At 48.3% G+C, this 26,419-nt stretch overlaps 1 protein-coding gene across 2 annotated transcripts in view; it reads right to left on the bottom strand.

The window, feature by feature from the left end:
- MISP (mitotic spindle positioning) overlaps positions 1–17,613 on the bottom strand; it is a 52,045-nt gene extending 34,432 nt beyond the window's left edge. For both annotated transcript variants that reach the window (XM_075282512.1, XM_075282501.1), the window contains exon 1: positions 17,565–17,613. The gene's annotated coding sequence lies outside the window, so the exon portion shown is untranslated. The remainder of the gene's footprint in view (positions 1–17,564) is intronic.
- Positions 17,614–26,419: the final 8,806 nt, after the last annotated feature.

Here is a 26,419-nt window from a genome sequence, read left to right on the forward strand (position 1 = left end):
GTGTTCCCTCCCATCCCGATGATACCGAAGGTATTGGCGAAACTCAGGCAGGACCAGACTTCGGCAATAGTGATCATGCCGTTCTGGCCCAAAAGGGCATGGTTCACCGACCTTATCCTTATGAGTCGGGGGAACTACTGGAGGCTTCCACCAGTCAGGAACCTGGTGTCACTGAACAGTCGGCCGTGCCTGGGCCTAGACAAATTCAACCTCACTGCCTGGAGGCTAACCGCGCCATACGCGCAGACAGAGGATTGTCCCAGGGAGTGCTAAGTACCTTAGCCCATTCAAGAGCAGAGGCAACCAATCAGAGCTACCAAAGGATCGCCCGGATATTCCGAGATTGGTGTACAGGCAGCCACCGCGATCCAGACAGAGATGCAGTCCTAGAGTTCTTACAGAACGGCTTGGAGAGAGGACTAGCACCTGCCACCCTCAAGGTTCAAGTGTCAGCTCTATCTGCTCTCCTGGAGACACGGTTATCACAAGATCCTCTTGTCAAACAGTTCCTTAGGGGGGCTGCCAGGCTCCGCCCCCAGGTACGGCCCCCTGTCCCCAGGTGGGACCTGGCCGCGGTTCTACAAGGGCTATGTGCGCCCCCCTTCGAACCATTATCTGAAGTGGACTGGAAGTACCTGTCATTTAAAGTGACCTTTCTGTTGGCAATAACCTCCGCCAAGAGGGTTGGCGAATTGCAGGCTCTAGCAGCCTCCGAACCTTTCATAACTTTCTTTCCTGACAGAGTACAGCTAAGGTTCGTCCCAGGATTCTTGCCGAAGGTACCCACACTTCAGAACACCAATCAAGTGATCACCCTACTGGGGTTCTTTCCCTCCCCTGCCACTGAGCAGGAGGAGAAGCTACACACACTGGATCTGGTAAGAGCACTACGTATCTACCTGGATCGTACAGCACCGTTCCGAAGATCAGAGAATCTTCTAGTTAATGTGTTTGGCCACAATAGAGGCGCTAAAGCATCAAAGGTAACCCTGTCTAGATGGATCAGAGAAGCTATCAGCTGTTCCCTACGGGCTCAGAATCTTCCTGTTCCAGATTTCCTACGAGCCCATGCCACCCGATCAGTGGCGACATCATGGGCAGAGACACGGTTCCTCTCTCTAGAGCAGATATGTGCTGCAGCCTCTTGGAGCTCACAGCTGACTTTTGCCAAACACTACAGATTGGACTGGCGTACGGCCGATGCTACAGCATTTGGGCACTCCGTCTTGGCATCAGCCTGCCAGGAGGTCCCGCCCTAGGGGAGATAATACTTGCTAAATCCCCAGTTGTGCTGCTGTTGGGCGTAGGGGGAAAGAAAGATTATGAATGATAATCTGTTTTCCCTTAGCCCAAACAGCAGCACAAGTCTCCCTCCCTAAGAGGTGCTATTGTACAGATTTTGTGTATGTGTGTGTGTAGCTCTTGGCATAGATTGCTCTGTATATCATACTTGTTACTAACACAAGGGAGGAGCAGGTCTTCCGGCCTCTTATAGAGGTCAAAAGCTGTTAGGTAATTAAAAATTCCACCTGTCCTAACAGCTCATAGGGGCAGGAATACCCCAGTTGTGCTGCTGTTTGGGCTAAGGGAAAACAGATTATCATTCATAATCTTTCTTTCTTCAGTGCTTTACAGACATTGTAAATCACTGTCCAATAAAAGGCTCACAATCTACATTTACCCTATCAGTATGTCTTTGAAGTGTGGGAGGAAACCCATCCAAACACAGGGAGAACATACAAATGCATTGCAGATGTTGTCCTTGGCAGGATTCAAACCCAGGACTCCAGCACTGCAAGGCTGCAGTGCTGACCACTGAGCCACTGTGCTGCAGCCTTAAAGGGAGCCTATCATTCACACACTATTTTTTCTAGGTACCACGTCGGAATAGCCTTAAGAAAGGCTATTCAACTCCTACCTTTCGTTGTCTTCTCCGCGTCGCCGTTCGCCTAAAATCCCAATTCTTGTCGGTGTGCAAATTAGCTATCTTGCAGCACTGGGGGCGTCCCCAATGCTGCGAGAGAACTCTCTCCAGCACCGCCTCCATCTTCTTCAGCAGCGACATCTTCAGCCTCTTCTTCCGGCGGTGGCTTGTAACTTCTAGGCCTCGGGCCTTGGGCAGAGCAGACTGCACATGCCCACAGGCCACGAGAAAATGGCCACTTACAATACTATGCAAGCGGCCATTTTCTCATGACCTGTGGGCATGCGCAGTCTGCTCTGACCGAGGCCTAGAAGTTACAAGCCACCACCGGAAGAAGAGGCTGAAGATGACGCTGCTGAAGAAGATGGAGGCGGCACTGGAGATAGTTCTCTCGCAGCATTGGGATCGACCCCAGTGCTGTCTGAGTGCTGGGGCCCACCCCCATTGCTGCGAGAGAGCTAATTTGCATACCGACAAGAACCAGGATTGTAGGCGAATGGCGTCGCGGAGAAAACAACGAATGGTAGGAGACAAATAGCTTTTCTTAAGGCTATTCCGACGTGTACCTAGAAAAAATTGTGTGTGTGAATGATAGGATCCCTTTAAGGCTAAGGTCCCGTGTTGCAAAAATACAACATTTTCTCAGGGGCCAAAAATGCAACGGAAACTCTGCGGATTGTCTGTGAAAAGTGCTGCGGGAAAAACCAGTTTGTGTTTCTGCTTGTCCCGCAGCACTTTTTTGCTGTAGCCCTCTTTCTGACATTGAAGAACTAACATCCATAACTGTCCCAAATTTGCATTATTAAAAATATATTTAAGATTAACATGTATAATCTATAATGCAGAATATATTTTGACAATTAGGCCCCGTTCCCACGGAGTAACGCGCCACTCATTCTGACACATAAACACGTGTCAGAGTGAGCGCTTCAAAACAGATCCCATTGACTTCAATGGGTGCCGTCTTATTCGTGCTACACATTGAAATCAATGGGAGGCTTTTTAACCCATTGATTTCAATGTGTAGCACTGCAGTGTATGGAGGGATCTGTGAAAACAGATAACAATTGAGCATGGCCTATATGTGGACATTACATTACCATGACTGTTCAAAGTATTGGTCACCCATTCACAGTGAAATTAATGGGGCCGTTTGATGTGGTTGTGTGAATATAGGGTAACACAGTCACATTGGGAGCTATTAAGGTGACTTTAAGTTTGACGTCCAGTGTAACAGACCCAATATAAGTCTTTGTTTGTTTCATTGATCCCACTATACACTGCAATGTATGAGGGATCTGTAAAAACGGCATCCATCAAGTGCAAAGTACCAGTGAAAAAAATGGTCATTTTCATATTTGTTCTTGTGAATGTAGGCTAACAGTATATTATTCACAAAAAAATTTAAAAAATCACTTAAGTGCTAAAATTGATAAATAATTTATCCCAGTTTATATACCTTACAACATTCCTGTACCTGTCATTTATTTTATTACAATCTTTTTTAGTGACCCCTCCTGGAGAGGAATGTCTTCTCGATGTGTCTGTCAAGTTGGACCTTGGACTCCCCAGTTTCAATAGTCTGTGACTTGGAAAGCAGCGAAGGAGAAAAATGACTAACATTTCCTTGTTCACGTGTGTTCTCTCTGTGCAGAAACATCTCACCAGTGGTGTTATAATTGCAGTTGCAGTGGGTGTGAATGCGACCAGACCCGGAGGAGTAGGGGGCCCACGACCAGGTGGAGATGCCCCACAACAACATAACAGTGGTCGGCGAAAGCCTGATTCCAAGACCAGTATCTCCGCTATGTATCTCTGGCAGCAGATATGAACACTTATCATTGCTGCCTGTGGAGGTCGCTGTATAGAACTCACAAGGCAGCAGAACTGATAAGGGGGCCAAGTGATAAGTGGGGAACTATTATTTATAATGGCGAGACTATTACTTATAAGGGGGAAGAAACATTTTTAAAGGGGAATATATTTATAAGGAGAACTATTATAATGTGGAGGCTATTATATATAACGGGGACTATTGTAAGGAGCAATCTATATACAGAGGAACTATTCACCACGCAACATTGATTTGTCTACTGAGTAGGGTTGAGCAATCGGGATCGGAAATGTTCGGATTCCAATTGGCGATCGAGTAAATTTCACGATCGCGATCATAATACCGATCCCGATGTTTTCGTGCGGGATCGAGATCGGAGGTTATTTCCCACAATGCTTGGCTACTGGCCAATCATTGTGGGAAAAGCTTAGCACCCATAGGAATGAATGGAAGTGGCCGGCTGCTTAACCCCCTGTGTGCCGGCTGCGTCCATTCATTCTTTTGGATTTACCACATCCTGCCACTCTTCTGCTTCGTCCCTGTTTTACCGCATACTCAGCTGAATATACGGTAAAACAGGGGCGAAGCAGAAGACAGAAGAGTGGCAGGCTGTGGTAAATCACTGTGTGCTGCACTGCTGTGAGGACGACGAGGCAAATTCGTGAGTAGATAGATACTACTGTACATTGCCTTGTCTATCTACTCATGAACTTCTCTCAACTTACGTTTTCACCAACGTCTTACATTCATCTAATATCTAGGACAGTGGCGTAACTATCGTAGAGGCAGCGGAGGGCCCGGGCCATTAGGGAGCCCAGTGACAGCCGCTACCGCTTCGTTTTTTTTTCATTAGGCCGTTACGGGCCCTATCCACTTGCCAATCCTGGCTGGGCCAGGATCAGCAAGTGACACCGCGGGCCCCACAAACACTATCATTATACTCGGGGGTCTTTGCAGACCCGCGAGTATAATGAACGGCGGACCGGGAGAGGTAAGGGAACATAACAAATAGTGTTACTTACCTCTCCACGATCCTGCCAGGCCTCCGTCATTCGTGTCTGACGTCTCTGACGTCACATGACCCAGGCCTGCTTCCCGGGTCTTGTGACGTCCGACGTCATTAAAGCAGGAAAAGAGCGGCAGCCGACAGGAACAGGTAAGCAATTGTTTCTGTATTTTTAATGTTTTTATTCCCCCGGGTCTCCGATTATTATACTCTGGGGTCTTTTCAGACCCCAGAGTATAATAATTGTTTATAGGTGTCCACAGTGGGACATATGGGGACACTATGGGGGATAATACTGTGTGCATTGGGCACTATAGGGGTTAATACTGTGTGTGCAGGGGGCACTATTGGGATAATACTGTGTGCATTGGACACTATAGGGGTTAATACTGTGTGTGCAGGGGGCACTATTGGGATAATACTGTGTGCATTGGACACTATAGGGGTTAATACTGTGGGTGCAGGGGACACTATTGGGGATAATACTGTGTGTGCAGGGGACACTATAGGGGATAATACTGTGTGCAGGGGACACTATGGGGGATAATACTGTATGTAGGGGACACTATTGGGGATACTACTGTGTGTGCAGGGGACACTATTGGGGATAATACTGTGTGTGCAGGGGACACTATTGGGGATAATACTGTGTGCAGGGGACACTATTGGGGATAATACTGTGTGTGCAGGGGACACTATTGGGGATAATACTGTGTCTGCAGGGGACACTATTGGGTATAATACTGTGTGTGCAGGGGACACTATGGGGGATAATACTGTGTGTGCAGGGGACACTATGGGGATAATACTGTGTGCAGGGGACACTATTGGGGATAATACTGTGTGTGCAGGGGACACTATGGGGGATAATACTGTATGTAGGGGCCACTATTGGGGATACTACTGTGTGTGCAGGGGACACGATGGGGGATAATACTGTGTGTGCAGGGGACACTATTGGGGATAATACTGTGTGTGCAGGGGCCACTATTGGGGATAATACTGTGTGTGCAGGGGACACTATAGGGGATAATACTGTGTGTGCAGGGGACACAATTGGGGATAATACTGTGTGTGCAGGGGACACTATGGGGGATAATACTGTGTGCAGGGGACACTATTGGGGATAATACTGTGTGTGCAGGGGACACTATGGGGGATAATACTGTGTGCAGGGGACACTATTGGGGATAATACTGTGTGTGCAGGGGACACTATTGGGGATAATACTGTGTGTGCAGGGGACACTATAGGGGATAATACTGTGTGTGCAGGGGACACTATTGGGGATAATACTGTGTGTGCAGGGGACACTATGGGGGATAATACTGTGTGTGCAGGGGACACTATGGGGGATAATACTGTGTGCAGGGGACACTATTGGGGATAATACTGTGTGTGCAGGGGACACTATGGGGGATAATACTGTGTGCAGGGGACACTATTGGGGATAATACTGTGTGCAGGGGACACTATTGGGGATAATACTGTGTGTGCAGGGGACACTATTGGGGATAATACTGTGTGTGCAGGGGACACTATAGGGGATAATACAGTGTGTGCAGGGGACACTATTGGGGATAATACTGTGTGTGCAGGGGACACTATAGGGGATAATACTGTGTGTGCAGGGGACACTATTGGGGATAATACTGTGTGTGCAGGGGACACTATGGGGGATAATACTGTGTGCAGGGGACACTATTGGGGATAATACTGTGATACGCGCGTATCACATTGAAAGCAATAGGTAAACAAGCCTCCCATTGAATTCAATGGGTAGCGAACGTAAGACCAAACCATTTGAAGTCAATGGGATTCTGTTTTACTGCGCTCACTCTGACACGTGTTTACGTGTCAGAATGAGTGGAGCGTTACGCCATGTGAAAGCAGTCCAAAATGGATGGGATTCTAGTGAATCCCATCCCCACCTTGTGAAAAAAAACATGCAGTGGACATGCTGCAATTTCCAAAACCATTGCGGTTTTGGAAATCGCAGCCTGTCAATTATACTTACTGAAACACAGGCGTTTACCCATAGGTATAATTGAAGCAGAAAAGACCTGTGTGATGTGTTTTCACTGCGGGATGCTACATGGGGCATTAGCCTTGAAGGGGTAATTCACCTTTTAACCCCTTTCCACTGGAAGCATTTTTTATTTTAAATTTTCGTTTTTGATTCCCTGTCATCCAAACTCCATAACCCCATTTTTGCTTTTCTGTTCACAGAGCCATAAGAGGGATTAATGTTTGCAGGACAAATTGGTGGTCACAATGTTACAATTTATTATTCAGTACAATGTACTTGGAAGCTGGAAAAAATTCTGAATGGGGTGGAACTGTAGAAAAAGTACAAATGCGTTTTTTCACCAATTGCACCTCATTCTGAATTTTTTTTCCAGCTTCTCAGTACATTGCACAGCATATTGAATGGCGACATTACAAAGTACAATTCTGAAAACAACAAGCCATCATATGAACTGAAAAATGAAAAAGAAAGGACTCTTGAAATGTGGGGAGGCAAAATACCATAATTTGTATGACAGGCTATATGAAGCAGCCTGCCATACAAATGAATTCCAGAGAAGCCTGGGAGCCTTCAATAGATTTCATGGCAATCGACTGCCAGCCCCAGATCTCGTTCTGGGCATCGGTGATCCTTACTCAAAATGGTGGCACCCATGTGCCACCGGGAAAATAGCTCTTACGTAGGGCAAAGCTGACCAGGAGCCTTAATGCCTGCGATTAGTACGGGCACTGATTGTGGGGATTAGTACCAGTTCTCTGATATATAATTCAGCAGAGATCCGGCGGCTATGGAGGCCACTTGACTCCTGAGCGGCCACCATATTTAATTACCCATCATCTGCCATACTATTACTGACAATGTGCTGCTCACGCATTGTATTCTTGATAACAGCAGTTATGGATACTATAGCTGTATCTCTGTCAAGTCTCTGGGATACTGCTGCAGCACTCATTTCCACCATGATCAAGAAAATGTTGTAGGAAGGGGGTAGGGGACCTTGGTCAAAGTTTGCACTGGGTTCCACAAGACTTTATGCCACTGCATCCCACCATCACTGCCTGTTTACATTGGCTTTGACATTCTCTAGCCTAGCTGTTTTCATTAAGGTCTCATAGCTTAGATAGAATTGGATGCAGCATCCTTTTTTCACAATTATTTTTCATCTAGGAGGCATCCATTTTCATTTATCCCTTAGGGTCAATGCACGCAGAGTTTTTTGGCGAGGATTTTGACGCTGAATCCTCGTAAGAATCCGCCTCCAAAAAAGCTTCACCATAAAATTCTATGTATTACGCTAGCTTTTTTTCTGCTAGTGGAAAAAAAGCGACAAAACATTTCTTGAGGCAGATTCCGCCTGAAAAGACCAACAGGAGTCAGTGGGAGGTGGAAAAATGCTGTCAGATGCTGTTTTTGATGCAGTTTATGACACTGTTTTTGCAAAAAACGCTAGCGGTTTTTTCAAGGTTCATACACTGTGCTGGAGAAAAAAGCATTTCCTAATTCCTGAAGCAGATTTTTTCCTCTCCAAAAACTCTGTGTGCATTGACCCTCACAGTCTAGATTTGTTAAAATTGCCAAAAACTGTGTTATTTTTTGACGGCCTAGTAAATGTTATCAGGAAAAAAAACACATTACCATTTTTCACTGTTGTGTACATGAGGCATAAACTACATTCTATAGATACTTATGGCTAGCTCTCTGGGGAGATTGGTACTCTAACAGTAGGTGGTGACTACAATCACCACAACCATGGCACTCCAAATATGATACAATGATAAAATGAGTAATTATTAATTCAACATGTAAATCATAACAAGTGGTCAATATTTTGTCCCAACCTGGACCTTGTTCTCGGCCTGTTTGACATAAAAAAAAACAAATACATCTCTTATATATACATAACTAAGGACAAACAAATATATTGTACATATATACAAATATAAAGCAACATGACAGGGCACCACTACCATTTCTTCAAGCCATAGAGTCAGTTGAAGACCACATCCAATATGGAAATTGCTCCCTATGTAATTCTGAGCTGCTAATGGGAATTTACATTTATTATAAGCCAAATACCAGGTTATTTTTTTCCACCAAAAGATTATTCACAAAGATTGTTCCCAAGAGCTTTGAATGCATTATTACATGGATATTTCTAAGGGCTCGTTCAGGTGGGGCAAGAGGGGGCAGATTTTGGCGCTGAATCCGCGTCAGAATCCGCCCCCTCACAATAGAGGTCTATGTAGACTGCTAGCTTACTTTTTTCCATGAGTGGTATGTTCTCGCTCACAGAAAAAAAGAAGCGAGCTGCCCATTCTTCAGGCACATTCCGCGGCTGATTCAACCGCAGCGTCCGCCTTGCGGCAGCACCCTCCAGACTAGGCCCATTCATTTGGGCCTACTCCAGAGTGGAAAGCTGCGACTGTTGAAAGCCGTGACAGTCGCAGCAGGCACATTTTGGTCCTATTCTGACGCGGCTTCCTGCGTCAAAATCAGGACAAAAATACATCATCCCTGCTGAATCATGTTGCTATTTGCACTGTTTGGGTGCATTCACACTGAGTAAACGCTAGCTTATTTTGTAGAGTAAAATTACACTTGTAAATCTTGCTATCCCATTGCCTTCAATGATATTTTTTTACAAGTGTAAAAATACGCCTGTAAAAAATACGCCTGTAAAAAATACGCCTGTAAAAATACGCCTGTAAAATGTCATTGAAGTCAATGGGATAGCAAAATTTACAAGTGTAATTTTACTCTACAAAATAAGCTAGCGTTTACTCAGTGTGAATGCACCCTTTATCTGTTTATTCTTATACAAGATATATATATATATATATATATATATATATATATATATATATATATATTGTTTGTGAGAGAGTGAAGGGTGTAGTCTGGGAAGACAAGTATATTCCAGCCAAGCACCTAAGGGATGTGTGGTGAGACTCACACCAGGGGAATCAGACCTTAATAACAGTCTGTGTGTGAAGACTAGCAGGCATTCAAAAAAACGAAGGAAACTTGGATACCGCTCACCTGATCCTGTTTAGTCTTCAGGGTGCCTCCGGACTTTAAGAGGCTACAGCAATGTAGTGAAAAATCAAGAGAAGACTGCTATCCCATCACGACTTTAAATAAAATTTAACTTTTAATCCATGATGTTAAAACATACATTTGCTTCACATGTGAGATATGAGTAGTAAGAACTATATAAGAGTTGCTATTTTCTTGGAATACTAGAGCATATCGGTAATGGCTATGACTAAGGGATTACTATATCCCGAAACGCGTTAGCGGTTTTTATACTTCCACATTTTTTCTGACTTTTTTCACTTACCTGTTTGGTGCTGTATGTTTTAACATTATGGATTAAAAGTTAAATTTTATTTAAAGTCTTGATGGGATTGCAGTCTACCATACTGACAGGGTTGAACTGTCCAGACTGGACCTCCAAAGCAGGTACTGTGCCACCCATTGTTGTTGCCAAGGTGGGAGACTGGTAGCCAGTCTCCTGTATAGTCAGGGAAAAGTTTCCTTACATTTAAGTCAATTTCTCAGCCGAGAAGGGTTTTATTTTGTTTATCCTGTGGCTTTGCAAAAGCAGTGTATGCGTTACATGTGAATAAAGCCTGAACTTGTGTGCAACCCAGTGTCTGTGTCCCTGTTACCTGCACTGCTACAAGCATCTACCTGAGTGATTCCCCACAATATATATATATATATAATATATTTTGTATGTCTGACAGGCCATAAACAAAAGCAAACGCCACTTGTTATGGTTCACTTACTGGATTAATAAATACTTTATCATTGCATTCTGTTTGAAGTGCCGTGGTTTATAGAATCCATGTTCTATTACACTAAAAAGATCATAATTGTAATAGTTCTATAATTCAGAAAATAAAAGCCTATTCTCTCTTACCTGTACCATGTCTCCAAGTTATTCTCTATCCTATGGATAGAGGATAACTATTTTTCAAGTCATAATCCCTTTAATCTAAACAAGAAAACCTTTTTAATTCGGCGCATTTATTTTCACTAACTTTATTTCCCTTGCGTCCCACCAGCGGCACAATATGGGGTATTTTCTGCCCCTGTGTGCTGGTAGGACAGGCGGAATTTTTAATTAGCCAGACTTAACACCTGGCTGGACCCTATATGAGGGCACCACACCCCTCCCCCTGCGTGTTTTTTTCTGTCCTGTGTGTGGACAGGTGGGGAGGACTTGGTGTCCTCCTATAGGGCTCTGTGGATCACTTACCTGATCCTGAGTCCTGTCCCTCGCTGGGGCTCCTGACCTGGAAAGGAATGGCAGGGGTGTCAGCAGGGTCTTTCTCCTTCCCCCCCTCCCCGTCCACTGACACTTACCTGCAGGGTCGGCGCTTCACGCGGAAGCTTCGGCTTCTCCCGTCGGCTCTGCGAACGGGTAGGGGCCGGAACCTTCGGCCGGCTCCCTCGTTCCTGGACGGGGAGGGAAACTTGCGACACACTTCCGGCGCCGCACTTCCGGTTCGCGGCGGCCGAGAATTTTGCTGTAGCTCCGGAGAAGGAGCTAGTTGGGGCAGGGTAAGGCAGTCCCCTGGCCCCATTACCCCCCCCCCCCCTCTAGATAGAACAATTCTTGTTCAGGGGTCTTGGGGGGGTGGGAAGCGGGAAGGGGGCGGGGTTTCGGGCGGACCCGCCCCCTTTTTCGGCGGCCAGCTCAAAAAGGAGGGCAGGACACTCAGTCCTTGCCTTCCTAGTTTCCCACTAGTGGGGCTCGTGTTTGTGCAGGCAGTTTACAGTTGCAGTTGGTTTGCACTTCACTGGTGCAGCTAAGCTTTGGACAAATCTTGGTCTAAGCCGTTCTTCTAACGCCCGGTAAGAAACCATTATTGTGTTTCATGTATGTTACTCCTCTGATACACTAAATCTATTTAGGTGAACATAGCGGTCGCTATATTCCGCTACCATGTCCTCTTCCACCACTCCTCCTGGAGGCCAGGAGAGGAGGAAATCCTCGGCCAAAAGAAAGCATTTTTCCTGCCGGGATTGCGATATTCCCTTAAGTGTGATCTGGGGTAGGGGCTCTCTGCAGTAGGAGGTTGCTAATTAACCTCTATATTTCAGGATACGATTGGTCACGTTGTCGGTCCTGCAGAGGGCCTCCTGCTGATGAGCCCTCCCCCAGGGACATGGTAATATGGATGAAGGAGTATATGGTGAATACGGTGCAGAGAACAAGAGGAAAGATGGTTTCCCCACTTCTGGTAAACTCCTCCTCCTTTTTTGTAGGAGGAGTCTCTAAAGGACATTCGCGTGTCCATCACCCAGCTCTCCAAGAAGCAGCGGACAGAAGGGCGCTCTGCTTCTCCCCCCTCCCTGGACAGACTGCAGATGGAGGATGACTCCTGCCCATCCATGGTGCAGTCGAGCGTGGCCAGCAAACCCATATTTTCATGGGACAAAACAACCAGTTTGCTGAAGGCCATCCGGTCAAGGGGCCTGGATGACTTGGGGGAAGCCTCCGCGTCTACCGCTGAAGGGCAGAGGGCCTTTCAGGTAGATGCGGCATTAATGGCCATTATGGAGCAGGAGTGGAAATTTCCTGAGAAGACTCATGTGGCCTCCAGGGTATTTAAGAATTTGTATCCGGTGGATCCTGTCCAGCTGGCCTCCTGGGGGCCACCCCCAAAAGTAGACCTGGCGGTAGCCAGGATGTCCAAACGTACCGTTGTGCCGGCTCAAACTTACAGGACCTCCTGGATAGAAGAATAGACTCCACACTTAAAAAAGCGTATTCTTCTGCTTCAGCTCAGACCTCTGTGGCCATTGCCTCCACCGAAGTGGCGGATTTCCTACGTGGCTGGCTGACGCAACTGGAGCGGGACATAGATACTGGCGTCGATAGAGACGTGATCTTATCGTCTATGTCCTCTATTCAGCTAGCAGCAGATTACCTGGGAGAGGCATCCAGACAACAGTTACGTCTGGCAGCAAAAACCATGGCTCAGGCTACAGCCGCAAGAAGACCACTGTGGCTTCGTCCCTGGAGGGCGGACTTGCCATCCAAATACGCCCTGTGCGGTCTACCCTTCCAGCCGGGCAAGGTGTTCGGGCGCAGCCTCGATGATCTAATGGAGGGTCTGGCCGAAGACAAGGGCAGAACCTTGCCGCAGGCCTCCAGAAGCAGAAGGCCTCCCCCAGGTAGGGGGCGAGGAGCTCAATCTAGGCAACCTCAGAGGAGGTCCAGAATACGACCTAGAGGTATGGGCAGGGGGCACGCCAGGGATGATTCAAAAGGTAAACCTACCTTTTGAGGGTGCGCAGCTCTCTGCGGCCAATCTTGCGGTAGGTGGGCATCTGGCCCACTTTGCCGGTGTGTGGGATCAGATCATCAGAGATCCTTGGGCTTTGCGGGTGGTGGCCCGGGGCTATGTTTTGGAATTCAAGCAGCCTCCCCGCGATCATTTCACCAGCCCTCGTATCCTGCCTGCTGCCCAGCAGTCTATCCTAGAGGCAGCTGTCTTGGAATACAGGACAAAGGGGGCCCTGGAGAGGGTCCCCCATCTGGAGGAGGGCCTCGGTATCTACTCTCCAGTTTTCCTCGTCCCCAAACCATCTGGGGACTGGAGGATGATAGTAGATTTAAGGTTTCTCAATCGGTTTCTAAGGCGAAAACCATTCCGTATGGAAACCGTAGATTCTGTAACATCCTTCCTCCAGCAGGACAAAGTAATGGTGACCCTAGATCTCAGGGACGCCTACCTGCATGTCCCTATTTTTTGCCCACACAGGAAATATCTAAGAATAGCTGTTCAAATAGCTGGCCGCAGAGAGCATTTTCAGTTCACCGCCCTCCCCTTTGGCATATCGTCAGCCCCGTACGTCTTCACCAAGACGGTCGCCCCCATCGCTGCCGCTCTAAGGTTAGAGGGGCTTTTCGTGGTTCTGTATTTAGACGACTGGCTTATAAAAGCTCAGTCTACTTCTCTACTCCGCCAACATCTTCAGATCGCTGTATCCCTCCTTCAGAAACTAGGATGGGTGATCAACTGGGAGAAATCCGAGACAGCGCCGTCCACCCGGAGGAAGTTTCTCGGATTTATTCTGGATTCCCAGAAGATGCAGATCTACCTTTCCGGCCCAAGGAAACTCAAGATAGAAGAAGCTGCCCGCTTTCTTTTCAGAACTCGGCGAATAACCATCCGGACCGCCATGAGAGTTCTAGGCCTGATGTCTTCTTCAGCCAGGGCGGTTCCTTGGGCCTTATGGCATTTGCGTCCCCTTCAGAGGGAAGTGCTGAGCGCCTGGAACAGGTCGCCACGGGGACTGCAAAAGAAGATCTGCCTTTCTCCCGCTACCCGTCTTTCCCTCAGATGGTGGATACACCTGAAAGACGGAAGGTCTACGGTCCCTACACAGGGGGTCCTGCTGACAACGGATGCATCCCATCAGGGATGGGGAGCCCACCTGGACGACAAAACTATACACGGCGTCTGGGCACATCCGGAACAGGGGTCATCCAACCTGAAGGAACTTCAGGCAGTGTACCTTGCCTTGTGTCACTTTGCCCCCCTCCTCAAGGGGAAGGCGGTCAAAGTCCGGTCGGACAATATGACAACGGTCATCTATATAAACAAACAAGGCGGTACCAGATCCCGGGCCCTTCAAAGAACCACGAATCTAATTTTCTCATGGGCAGAAAAGAACCTGTCCCATCTATCCGCTGTTCACATCAGAGGCTCCCTGAACATAGTAGCGGATCAGTTGAGTCGGGGTATTTCCGTATCCGGAGAATGGTCGCTTCATCCAGGAACATTCCAGCAGATCGTCCAAAGATGGGGTCTCCCAGAGGTCGATCTTATGGCAACCCGACTCAACGCCAAGGTACAGACCTTCTGTTCCCTGTATCAGGAGGACAACCCCTTGGCAGTGGATGCCCTGTCCATCCCATGGAGGTTCAGGCTGATTTACATCTTCCCTCCAGTTCCCATCATACCCAGGGTATTGATGAAGATAAGACAGGACCAAGTCTCGGGCATCGCCATAATCCCGTTCTGGCCAAAAAGGACTTGGTTTGCCCAGCTCATGAGGATGAGTCAAGGCATCTATTGGAGGCTTCCCCCCATCCCAGACCTGGTATCTCAAGGAGAGCTACTCTGCCAGGATCTGAGGAGGTTCAACTTGACAGCCTGGAAGTTAACCAGTCCCTATTAAGGAATAGAGGACTTTCAGAGGCCGTCCTAAAGACGATTTCCTGTGCCCGTTCAGAAGCTACAAATAGAAGTTACCAGAGGATTGGTAACATCTTTAAATCTTGGTGCCAGGAACACGAAGTGGACTCCGTGCATCCTCCATTAGGTGCAATCTTGGACTTTCTTCAGGACGGCCTTGACAGGGGCCTCTCAGTTGCCACCTTGAAGGTGCATATGGCCGCCCTGTCCGCCTGTCTGGGGAGGCGGTTATCTCAAGACCCCCTAGTAAATTCCTTCCTTAAAGGGGCGGGGAGGTTGAGACCAGCAGTATCTGCTCCCGTCCACAAGTGGGATCTCAGCACGGTCCTTTCGGCGCTATGTGGTAAACCCTTTGAGCCTCTGGAGTCGGTAGAGCTGAAGTTCCTCTCCTACAAGGTAGCATTCCTCTTGGCAATAACATCAGCCAAGAGGGTAGGAGAATTACAGGCGTTCTCCTGTGAAGAACCGTACATCAGCTTCTACGAGGACAGAGTCCAGTCAAGATATCTACCGGGATTTACCCCCAAGGTTCCCTCTGTGACCAACAGATGCCAGCTGGTCACACTTCCAGTATTCTATCCAACACCCTCCACTCCGGAGGAGGTTAAACTTCATTCACTTGATTTGTCAAGGTGTTTAAGGATTTATACAGAGCGCACGCGCTCTTTTAGAAGATCAGAAAACCTCTTTGTAAACTTTTTCGGGAAGTTAAAGGGCCTGGCGGCCTCGAAACCCACCATTTCTAGGTGGGTGAAGGAGACTATTAAAATTGCATTCGAGATACAGGACTTATCTCCTCCGGCCTTCTTGACAGCGCACTCCACGAGGGCAGTCTCTACCTCGTGGGCAGAAAGGTGCGCCTTGCCGCTTGACCAGATCTGTGCGGCGGCATCGTGGAGCTCAGACTCCACATTTGTAAAGCATTATAGACTGGCTAGCCAGTCTGCGGAAGCTTCGGCTTTCGGCCGTACAGTATTGAGTTCTGTAGAACGCCCACCCTAATAAAGGGACTATGCTTGCTATCTCCCCATATTGTGCCGCTGGTGGGACGCAAGGGAATGATGGGTTATGTAGATAACCTGTTTTCCCTAAGTCCCAACAGCGGCACAAGTCTCCCTCCCTATAATTTGGTAGAGGAAAACAGACTAAAATGTGTATGAGTTGCTTATTCACTTGTAAAGATTGTATGTATGTGGAAAATACCAATATCTTTACTGTAAACATATTGTATTGTATAGAGCCTATTATAGGTTACTTAATATTAACACGCAGGGGGAGGGGTGTGGTGCCCTCATATAGGGTCCAGCCAGGTGTTAAGTCTGGCTAATTAAAAATTCCGCCTGTCCTACCAGCACACAGGGGCAGAAAATACCCCATATTGTGCCGCTGTTGGGACTTAGGGAAAACAGGTTATCTACATAACCCATCATTATCCTTCTACCTACTATATTATCTAACCTGTGCCTCAGTCTAGCCAGTGCAAATATAGCTATAGTGATATACCATTACATTGCATTGCATTTATTTTATTGCCAGTATATATTATTTCACAGTCAGGGCTACTGTTCTACCTATGGATCTGATGTAACTGAAATGACAGATTCTGATTTGGCGTTCCACCAACCATTTGAACTGGATTTATTGCATGCTAACTGGCTGCAGCATAATAATACAAATAGTCAATGGGCAATGGACTATTGAAGACACAGTGGTTTCAGTACAGAATATGAAAGAAAACAACAATAATAACACTGGAATGACTTGTGACTGAATAAGTAACAAAATAATGGATACAATTCCATTACAATACGTTGCTAGAGATGAGCGAACTCTCAAATGTCCGAGGTTCGAAATCCGATTCGAACAGCCGCACACTGTTCGACTGTTCGAACGGATTTCGAACCCCATTATAGTCTATGGGGGGAAATGCTTGTTTCAGGGGTATGCAAAATTTGATAAAATTATACTTACCAAGTCCATGAGTGACGGTCAGGCTGGATTCTCCTTGAAGTCTTCTCCCGGCACAGCGCCCCCGCGGCGTCTTCCGGCTGGAATTCACTCTGCCTAGGCATCGGGGCCTAGGCAGAGCCGACTGCGCATGCGAGGGCATGCCCGTGCATGCGCAGTCGGCTCTGCCTAGGCCGGATGCCTAGGCAGAATGAATTCCACCCGGAAGACGCTGCACGGTGAAGACTTCTAAAGGTAAGAGAAGAACCAGCGTTGATTGGCAGAATGTATAGCATTCTGCCAATCAACGCTGGTTCTGCATCGAACCTTAAACTTCAAACAGCTAGTAGTGTTCGATGGAGTACAAGTATTTCGAATACCGTAGTATTCAATCGAACACCTACTCGATCGAACACTACTCGCTCATCTCTATACGTTGCATTAAGGTCATACAGTACTGTAAGATAATATAATATGCACACTGCTACAGATTTACACGCTAAATAACATAGAAATCGAAAATGGATTTACCTAATCAAACCACAACTTCCAGCCCACCAAAAAACAACAAAGTAACTCATAACAGAAAACACTCATATACCTACTTGCATTTTCTTACTTGCACCCATCCATTCTAAAGGGCGAGTATCATCTTTTCCCTTCTGCCCATTTCCAATGAATAGATGAGGGCATGTCAATAGTATACTAACCATTGGCACTGAGTGACCAGGAGTGACATAGGACAATAGTCCGGGGATGCTGACAGAGAGAATACACACCCAGGAATGTTGCTGATCACAGAGCTGCTTTCATTAGACAGAAACCAAATCTAAGCTTGTGAGCATGGCTTGTGTCGGGAACCTTCAGGATAGCAGCAGGGGCGGGGTGCTCATTTCCAAAAGTAGAAAGCTCCACACAACAAAGCTAAATATGTACATTATTATAATAAAGTTATTGATTATGATACAGCAACATTTTATTTTCTGGGTTGTAATATCAGGCACCAGTTTATGTTATTGTAATAGAGATTGCCCAGTAGGCTCTGGAACTCATTCACTGCTGGAAATAATTGTCACAGACAGTAAGTGTCAGACTTACCTCCAATTATAAAACATTTCATAGATGAATAGTATATGCAGCTATATCAAACTTCCTAATACATCTTATTAAAAAATATATATATTTCCTCCTCCTTATCATCACTCTTTGTTTGTTTAACCCCTTAACACTCCGCACCATGCTATTAAGTGACTCTGAGTGTATAGGTAAAGGGGCTCTATCATTGGGAAAAGTCATTTTTAACTAAGTACATACATGCATAGCCTTTAGAGAGGCTATTACACACATACCTTTAGTATGTACATGTATGTAAATCGCCTCAGTAGTTTTTGAATAAGCCTGTTTTTATTCATATGCTATTTAGCCTTTAGCAGTACGCCAGAAGTCTCAGCGAGCACTGTCTCTCTCCTGTGTGTACAGCACAGGCTGTTGATGATGACTCATCTCCCTGCTGTCACACAGCACAAAGCAGACAGAGAAGTGCTCGCTGAGCAATTCCTGTGCTCGCTGGAAGCTAATTAGCATATCAATAAAAATGGTCTCATTCAAAAACTACTGCGGCAATTTACATACAAAAGGTATGTGTAGAATAGCCTTTCTATAGGCTATGCATGTATGTGCTTAGTTAAAAATTACTTTTCCCGATGATATAGCCCCTCAGTGTCGTAATAGTACGGCAGTGTAATGCTGCAGGTACACAAGCTGTTACCAGCTGTCTGAGGCAGAAGATACTCCGAATCTGGCCTACTCACAATAAAGCAAAATCGTCACTTAGTGGCGGTAGATGTAACAACAAAAATTGCAGTACTATTCACCTATAACAAACTCGATTTTTTTTCTGATTAGCACAGGTTGCAAGTCTATTTATTGCTGAGCAAAAAACAAAAACAAAAAGAAAACTCTTAAATAACAGAAATGTTTCAGGCAGAATCATTGTTTTGCTGTTAGAACAGGGTTTTGTATGTAATTAACGAAAAAAAATTAAACTCTTGCCCGAGAAATCCCTTAAGAAAAGATTTCTGACTAACAGGAATGACTTTAACATTAAAAACTGTGTTAAACAATCTGTAGAGAGATCAAACTGCTCTACTGCAAAATAGATTTAGGCTAAAGGGATTCAATCATTAGAATCCTGTTTCCCCCTACGCCCAACAGCAGCACAACTGGGGTATTCCTGCCCCTATGAGCTGTTAGGACAGGTGGAATTTTTAATTACCTAACAGCTTTGACCCCTATAAGAGGCCGGAAGACCTGCTCCTCCCTTGTGTTTTTTTCTGTCCTGTCCCCACTATGGGGGCGATTTGTTTAGTGCCGTGTATCTCTTTCTTCCTCAGAATGTCGTCTTCTTCTTCCTCTGTCATCTGTCCTCTGGAAAGCAGCGTCCAAAAGGAAGCACCTTGCATGTGCCAGCTGCAGGATCCCACTCCTTTTTGTTGGGGGTGTAGAGCCCCCTTCTCTGAGGCTACCCCCATGCGAGAAATGGTATCCTGGGTGAAGGGATTTGTCCAGGACTCCATGAATAGAATGGAGACTACTGTCTCCCACCTGGCAAAGAGACCGCGCCTGGAGCCGTGTGAGTTGGCTCTTCCACCCTTGGAGAACCTGCGCCTCAGGGATGTGGAGTCTTCAGAGGACGATTCTGAGGACGAAAAAGAGATCTTCCCCATGGAGAAGATTTCTAGAGTGTTCAAGACACTCAGGATCAGAGATCGGGATGGCGGAGAAGGCTCAAGCTGCAGGTCCCGCACTTTCAGGCCCACGTCGGAGATGCTCCGTCTGATGGAAGGAGAGTGGAGGCGTCCGGAGAAGCCCTTCGCCCCTTCCAGACGATTTAAGGCATTGTTTCCCATCTCTGAAGCCCAGCTAAAATCGTGGGGTCCCCTGCTCAAGGTAGATGTGGCAGTGGCGAAATTGTCAAGGCGGACGGTCCTCCCAACAGAAGACGGGTCGAGCCTTAGGGATCCTATGGATCGGCGGGTGGAAGGATCCTTGAGACTAATCTATTCGGCCTCCTCTGCCCAAGCCTCTCTTGGCATAGCTGCCAATGAAGTGGTTACTGGCTTACAGGCAGAGCTTTCGTTTCTCTCTAAGGACATCAACTCCGGGGTGGACTGAGACGACCTCTTGGCGGCGATGTCGGATATCACATTGCTGGTGGATCACCTGACCGAAGCCACCCACTTCCAGTCCAGATTGGCCGCCAAGTCGATGGCATTGTCAACAGCTGCTCGTCGACCCCTGTGGCTGAAGCCCTGGAGGGCCGACCTCACCTCCAAGAGCAGCCTATGCAGTCTCCCCTTTGAACCCGGCCGGCTGTTCGGGAAGGAGCTCGACCGCATCATGGAGGGATTGGCCGACTCCAAGGGCAAAAATCTACCACAGCCCTTTGAAGGACAGAGATCCTCCTTTCGGGGACGGGGAGCCTCTAGAAGAGGGTCCAGAGGCCAGAGGCGGTCCGGCAGAGGAAGAGGTCGGGGCTCCTCTCGTGGGCGTAAGCGTGCCTCCTTCTAGTCCCCCCACCTCTCCCCTCCCCCCCCTTCCCCCTGTTTTTGGGAGCAGCCATCTTTCCCACTATGTGGGTGCCTGGCTCCAACAGATCTGGGACCCCTGGGTCATCCAGACGATCCAGGAGGGTTATAAAATCAATTTTATTTCCCAGCCGCCAGAAAAGATGGTAAGAACCCGCCCTCTTCAGGGCTCCAAACAACTTCATCTGGAGAAGTCAATAAAAGAGTACGTGGACAAGGCCACGCTGGAGGTGGTACCCCGCGCAGACCAAGGCACAGGCGTTTATTCTCCAGTCTTCTTGGTCCCTAAGACATCGGGCGACTGGTGCATGATCATCGATCTCAGGTACCTGAATCACTTCATCCGCAAGGTGCGCTTCCGCATGGAAACCATCAGGTCAGTGCTGCCATTTCTACAGCCCGGAGATCACTTCGTCACTCTGGACCTGAAGGACGCCTATCTCCACGTACCCATCTTTTCGGCACACCGAAAGTTCCTAAGGATTACTGTATACATAGAAGGGAAATAGGCACACTTCCAGTTCACTGCCCTCCCGTTCAGCATATCCTCCGCCCCCCACACCTTTACGAAGGTCATAGCTCCGGTCGCTGTCGCCCTGCGCCTTCAAGGCATATTCATAGTCCCGTATCTGGACGACTGGCTCCTCAAGGCTCATTCAAAGGAGGTTCCTACCACGCAGGTGCAAACCGTTGTAGCTCTACTAAACAAGTTGGGGTGGCTGGTAAACTGGCAGAAGTCAGCAGTCATCACCTATCTACTACACGGAGGGTTACCATCAGGACGGCCATGAAGGTCCTAGGATTGATGTCCGCCACCATAGAAGCAGTTCCTTGGGCCCTCTGGCACATGCGCCCACTACAGAACGAGATCTTGAGAGTCTGGAACCACAGTCCTACAGGATTACAGAAGCCTATCCAGTTAACCATCAGCACCCGGCAAACCCTGCCCTGGTGGACCCATCTACAAGATGGGAAGTCCTCGGTCCAGCCCGTCTGGACCATGTTGATAACAGATGCCTCCCTCACAGGCTGGGGAGCTCATCTGTGGGAGACCCCGGTACAAGGTACGTGGAATCAGCGGGAGAGGACACGCTCATCCAATTGGCGCAAGCTTACCGCAGTTCATTGAGCCATTCTGTCGTTTGCACCAGTCCTGCAGGGAAAAGCGGTCAAGGTAAGGTCGGACAATCTGACGGTAGTCCATTACATCAACAAGCAGGGAGGAACCAGGTCTCCCTCGCTCCTACAAGTCACCAACCAGATCTTCTCCTGGGCAGAACAGAACCTCTTCCAGCTGGCCGCGGTACATATCCAGGGCCGCCTGAATATCCTAGCGGATCAACTCAGCAGAGGCCGCCCAACCGCAGGCGAATGGTCTTTACATCAGGACATCTTCCAATACCTGACCAGGAGGTGGGGTCTCCTCGAGGTGGATCTGATGGCCACCCAATACAACGCCAAAGTAGAAAGGTTTTGCTCCCTGTACCGGGAAGACAACCCTTTGGCGGTGGATGCCCTGTCAATACCAGGGAGGTTCAAACTGGCATACGTTTTCCCTCCCATCCCGATGAGCCCAAAGGTGTTGGCAAAACTCAGGCAGGACCAGACCTCGGCAATAGTGATCATGCCATTCTGGCCAAAGAGGGAATGGTTCACCGACCTTATCCTTATGAGTCGGGGGAACTACTGGAGGCTTCCACCAGTCAGGAACCTGGTGTCACTGAAGAGTCGGCCTTGCCTGGGCCTAGACAAATTCAACCTCACTGCCTGGAGGTTAACCGCGCCATACGCGCAGACAGAGGATTGTCCCATGGAGTGCTAAGTAGCTTAGCCCATTCAAGAGCAGAAGCAACCAATCAGAGCTACCAGAAGATCGCCCGGATATTCCGAGATTGGTGTACAGGCAACCAGTGCGATCCAGACAGAGATGCAGTCCTAGAGTTCTTACAGAACGGCCTGGAGAGAGGACTAGCACCTGCCACCCTCAAAGTCCAAGTGTCAGCTCTATCTGCTCTCCTAGAGACACGGTTATCACAAGATCCTCTCGTCAAGCAGTTCCTTAGGGGGGCTGCTAGGCTCCGCCCCCAGGTACGGCCCCCTGTCCCAAGGTGGGACCTGGCCGCGGTTCTACAAGGGCTCTGTGCGCCCCCCTTTGAACCCTTATCTGAAGTGGACTGGAAGTACCTGTCATTTAAAGTGACTTTCCTGCTGGCAATAACCTCCGCCAAGAGGGTTGGCGAACTACAGGCCCTAGCGGCCTCCGAACCCTTCATAACCTTCTTTCCAGATAGGGTGCAGCTGAGGTTCGTCCCAGGATTCTTGCCAAAGGTACCCACGCTTCAGAATATCAATCAGGTAATTGCCTTGCCGGCCTTCTTTCCCTCTCCCGCTTCAGAGCAGGAGGAGAGGCTACACACACTGGATCTGGTAAGAGCACTACGTATTTACCTAGACCGTACAGCACCGTTCCAAAGATCAGAGAATCTTCTAGTCAATGTGTTTGGCCTCACTAGAGGCTCTAAAGCATCAAAGGCAACCCTGTCAAGATGGATCAGAGAAGCCTTTAGCTGTTCCCTATGGACCCAAGATCTTCCTGTTCCAGAGTTTTTACGAGCCCATGCCACCCGAGCAGTGGCGACATCATGGGCAAAGACACGGTTCCTCTCCTTAGAGCAAATAGGTGCAGCAGCTTTTTGGAGCTCACAGCTGACTTTTGCCAAACATTACAGACTGGACTGGCGTACGGCCGATGCAACAGCATTTGGGCACTCCGTCTTGCCAATTGCTAAATCCCCAGTTGTGCTGCTGTTGGGCGTAGGGGGAAAGAAAGATTATGAATGATAATCTGTTTTCCTTTAGCCCAAAGAGCAGCACAAGCCTCCCTCCCTAGGAGGTACGGTTGTACAAATTTTTATGTGTGCATCATTATATGTAAATTGCTCTCTGTATGCTATACTTGATACTAACACAAGGGAGGAGCAGGTCTTCCGGCCTCTTATAGGGGTCAAAGCTGTTAGGTAATTAAAAATTCCACCTGTCCTAACAGCTCATAGGGGCAGGAATACCCCAGTTGTGCTGCTGTTTGGGCTAAGGGAAAACAGATGATCATTCATAATCTTTCTTTTTAGCTAAACCCAGGTCGGAATAGCCTTAAGAAAGGTTATTTTTCCCCTACCTTTAAATGTCCTCTCCTCACCACCATTCCTTAGATATCTCAGTTTTTGTCCATATCTTAACTAGCTTTCTTGCAGCACTGGGGGTGGTCCTCAGCACTCAAACAGTACTGGGGGCTTTCCCTGTGCTGCGTGAAAACTCTCTAGCGCCGCCTTCTTCTGTTCGCTGCCTCTTCTTTCCTGTTTGGCCACAGGAAAATGGCCGACTGTGCCCACTGCGCATGTCTGTCGGCCATTTTCCTGTAGCCTCTCCCGTTCGGCCACAGGCAAATGGCATACGACTGACATGGGCAGTTGGCACTTTTTGAAGAAGACGTGATGTGACAAGGAAGAAGAGGCGGAAGTGGTGAACAAGAAGAAGGCGGTGCTGGATAGTTTTCTCACAGCACAGAGAACGCCCCCAGTGCTGCAAGAAAGCTAATTAGCATATGGACGAAAACCAGGATGGCATAACGCCTTCCCGTATAGGGCTGGGCGTTACTGACTGAATGGCATCTCCTTTTTCTGTTTTAACCTCTTACTGTCCTTACCATAAAGTGTTAATGTCGGGTCTCTGTGCCTTCTGGGCTCGTTCCACTTACAAAGGGAAGCCTTCTCCCTTACCTTGCAATTTGTGCTTTAGGAGGTTTGTTTGTTTAATTTCCACCCCCCCCCCTTGGCCTGCAATTGGCTAGTGATTTTGGTCTGTTCCAGGGTATAAAACTTATGGTAGCCCGCCTACCCGGCCTCTTATCCTGATCCCCCTGCAGAGTGTTTTTTGGATCAAGAGTCCATTGCCCAGTACCGCGGTATTGACTGTGTGCCTGAGGGGAGATGTCAGATCAGAGCATCGTCCAGCTTCTGCAATCCAGAATGGAGGCGGAGGGTCCGGGTTGGCTGCAGGGAATTGTGTCTCAATTGACTCCAGAGCCTACGTCCGCTGTGTCCGCTCTGCTCAGGTTTCCCGTCCTCCTAATAGATTAAGTAACAGTTGTCCCCCTTCCACCAGTAGTAGACTTACCAGGGCCTCCCAGGCCTTTCCGGCAGCGAGTTCTTCCAGCGGAGCACCTCACTTCTGCTTTGGGAGTACTCAGGCCGTGATGGGGAGTGACGTCGACTTCAGTTAGCCGCGCGGTATTTCAGCAGTCCCCTTTGCTCTTCGGGTCTTCCCCATCACACTGTGGTGGTTCCCTTACTATGGGCGGGTGTCAGAGTTCCTCCTCCGGACTGGATGATGCGGCGGGCTCCACGGCTGCAGGTGTCGCTGTGATTACTGTCGAGCGGCAGCATGAGACTGGCAGTTCTGTTACTGATGCAGGTGAGGCTAGGCCCTTGGTGCCTGTAGTCGGGCCGGGCTCCTCCCACACAAACCTGGGCGGCCATTTTCCCCCTCAGGGTAATGCTGGCACTCCGTCTCTGGTTGCCGTGGCTTATGTATTGCAGGCGGTTCCTGTGCCCCCGGGTGCCCCCTCGATCTCCCCCTCAATAGCACCACCAGGACCTCCTTTAACCACTCCTTCATTTCCCCTCCCAGCTGTGAGTGGTGTTGCTGCCGAGTCACATGGTGCGTATTTTTCTGAGAGGTCCCGTGGTTGCTGTCGTTCAATGTCTACCTCGGGGGCCTCTTCCCAGGGATCCGATAGGCGTAGGAGCTGCAGGTCCGCTGGGTCCCGTGGCCAATGCTCCCGCCACAGCTCTCGTTGCTCCAGATGCAGTCGCAGTTACAGGAGGTCAAGATCCTCTCGCTCGCGTTCCCCCTCTTCGAGCTTCGAGTCTTGTAGTTCTGGTGGCTATAGGAGATTGGCTTGTCCGAGAAATGATAGGCTGGAGCCTCCCTTGTTGGCTGTCCCGCCTTCCCATGGAGATGGCGGCACTCGCACGGTCCCTGATGTTTCGCCTGCCGCACCCACAGTTCCAGTTCCAGTACCTTCTACTCAGCTTTCAGGTGAGTTTGATTTTGCAGGAGCTTGGGGGGCCGGGCAGGATATGTCTGCCTTGTTTCCCGCCCTTAAGGCGTTTATGGCTTCTTCATCTAATAGCACTTCAAAGCTTTCTCCTCCCCCTTCCACTAGTGTCCCTTTGGACTCCCACTTAGATGATGAAGTTAAACAAAAGATTTGGGACAACCAATATGTGGACATATGGTCCCTTGTATCTACTGACCAGCACACAGTGAGACCTTTCTCTGATCGCCCTGTAGAGTGTAAGCCTAAGGTAGCTAGAACAATGAACAATTGGCATTTTATGTTTTGGGCCATGTTATGGGAGAATGACATCCGGAATGTTGTTCGGAACTATTTCTTTATATGGACTCTGTATACAACTCCTTTAAGTCTCATGGAAGGAATGCATGGTGGTGGTATGATGAAGAATTCCGCACCACCGAACTCTGGCTCAGTTTGATGTTATCCCAGAGACAGCCCTTTCCGTCAGGGGCCGCCGGGTCAGTCCCCCCCCCAGGGAAAGGCGGCCATGTGCAGACCAGGGGCCTGCTGGCTCTTTAACGAGGGCCACTGCAGGTTCTTCGGTTTATGCAAGTGTCAACACGAGTGCTCCTACCATGGTGGGAATCATTCCGCAGTGCGGTGCACCTGCACAGCAAAACCTGGCAAACCATCAGGCCCCATTGAGGGGAAAGACCCTGGTGAGCATGGCTGTGATGCGGCCTTGGCTAGATCTCTACCCCAAACGTGAGGCTGCTAGGACTTTGTCGGATGGATT

The sequence above is a fragment of the Leptodactylus fuscus genome, chromosome 1 (assembly GCF_031893055.1).
Source record: "Leptodactylus fuscus isolate aLepFus1 chromosome 1, aLepFus1.hap2, whole genome shotgun sequence".
Classification (NCBI taxonomy): Eukaryota; Metazoa; Chordata; class Amphibia; order Anura; family Leptodactylidae; genus Leptodactylus; species Leptodactylus fuscus.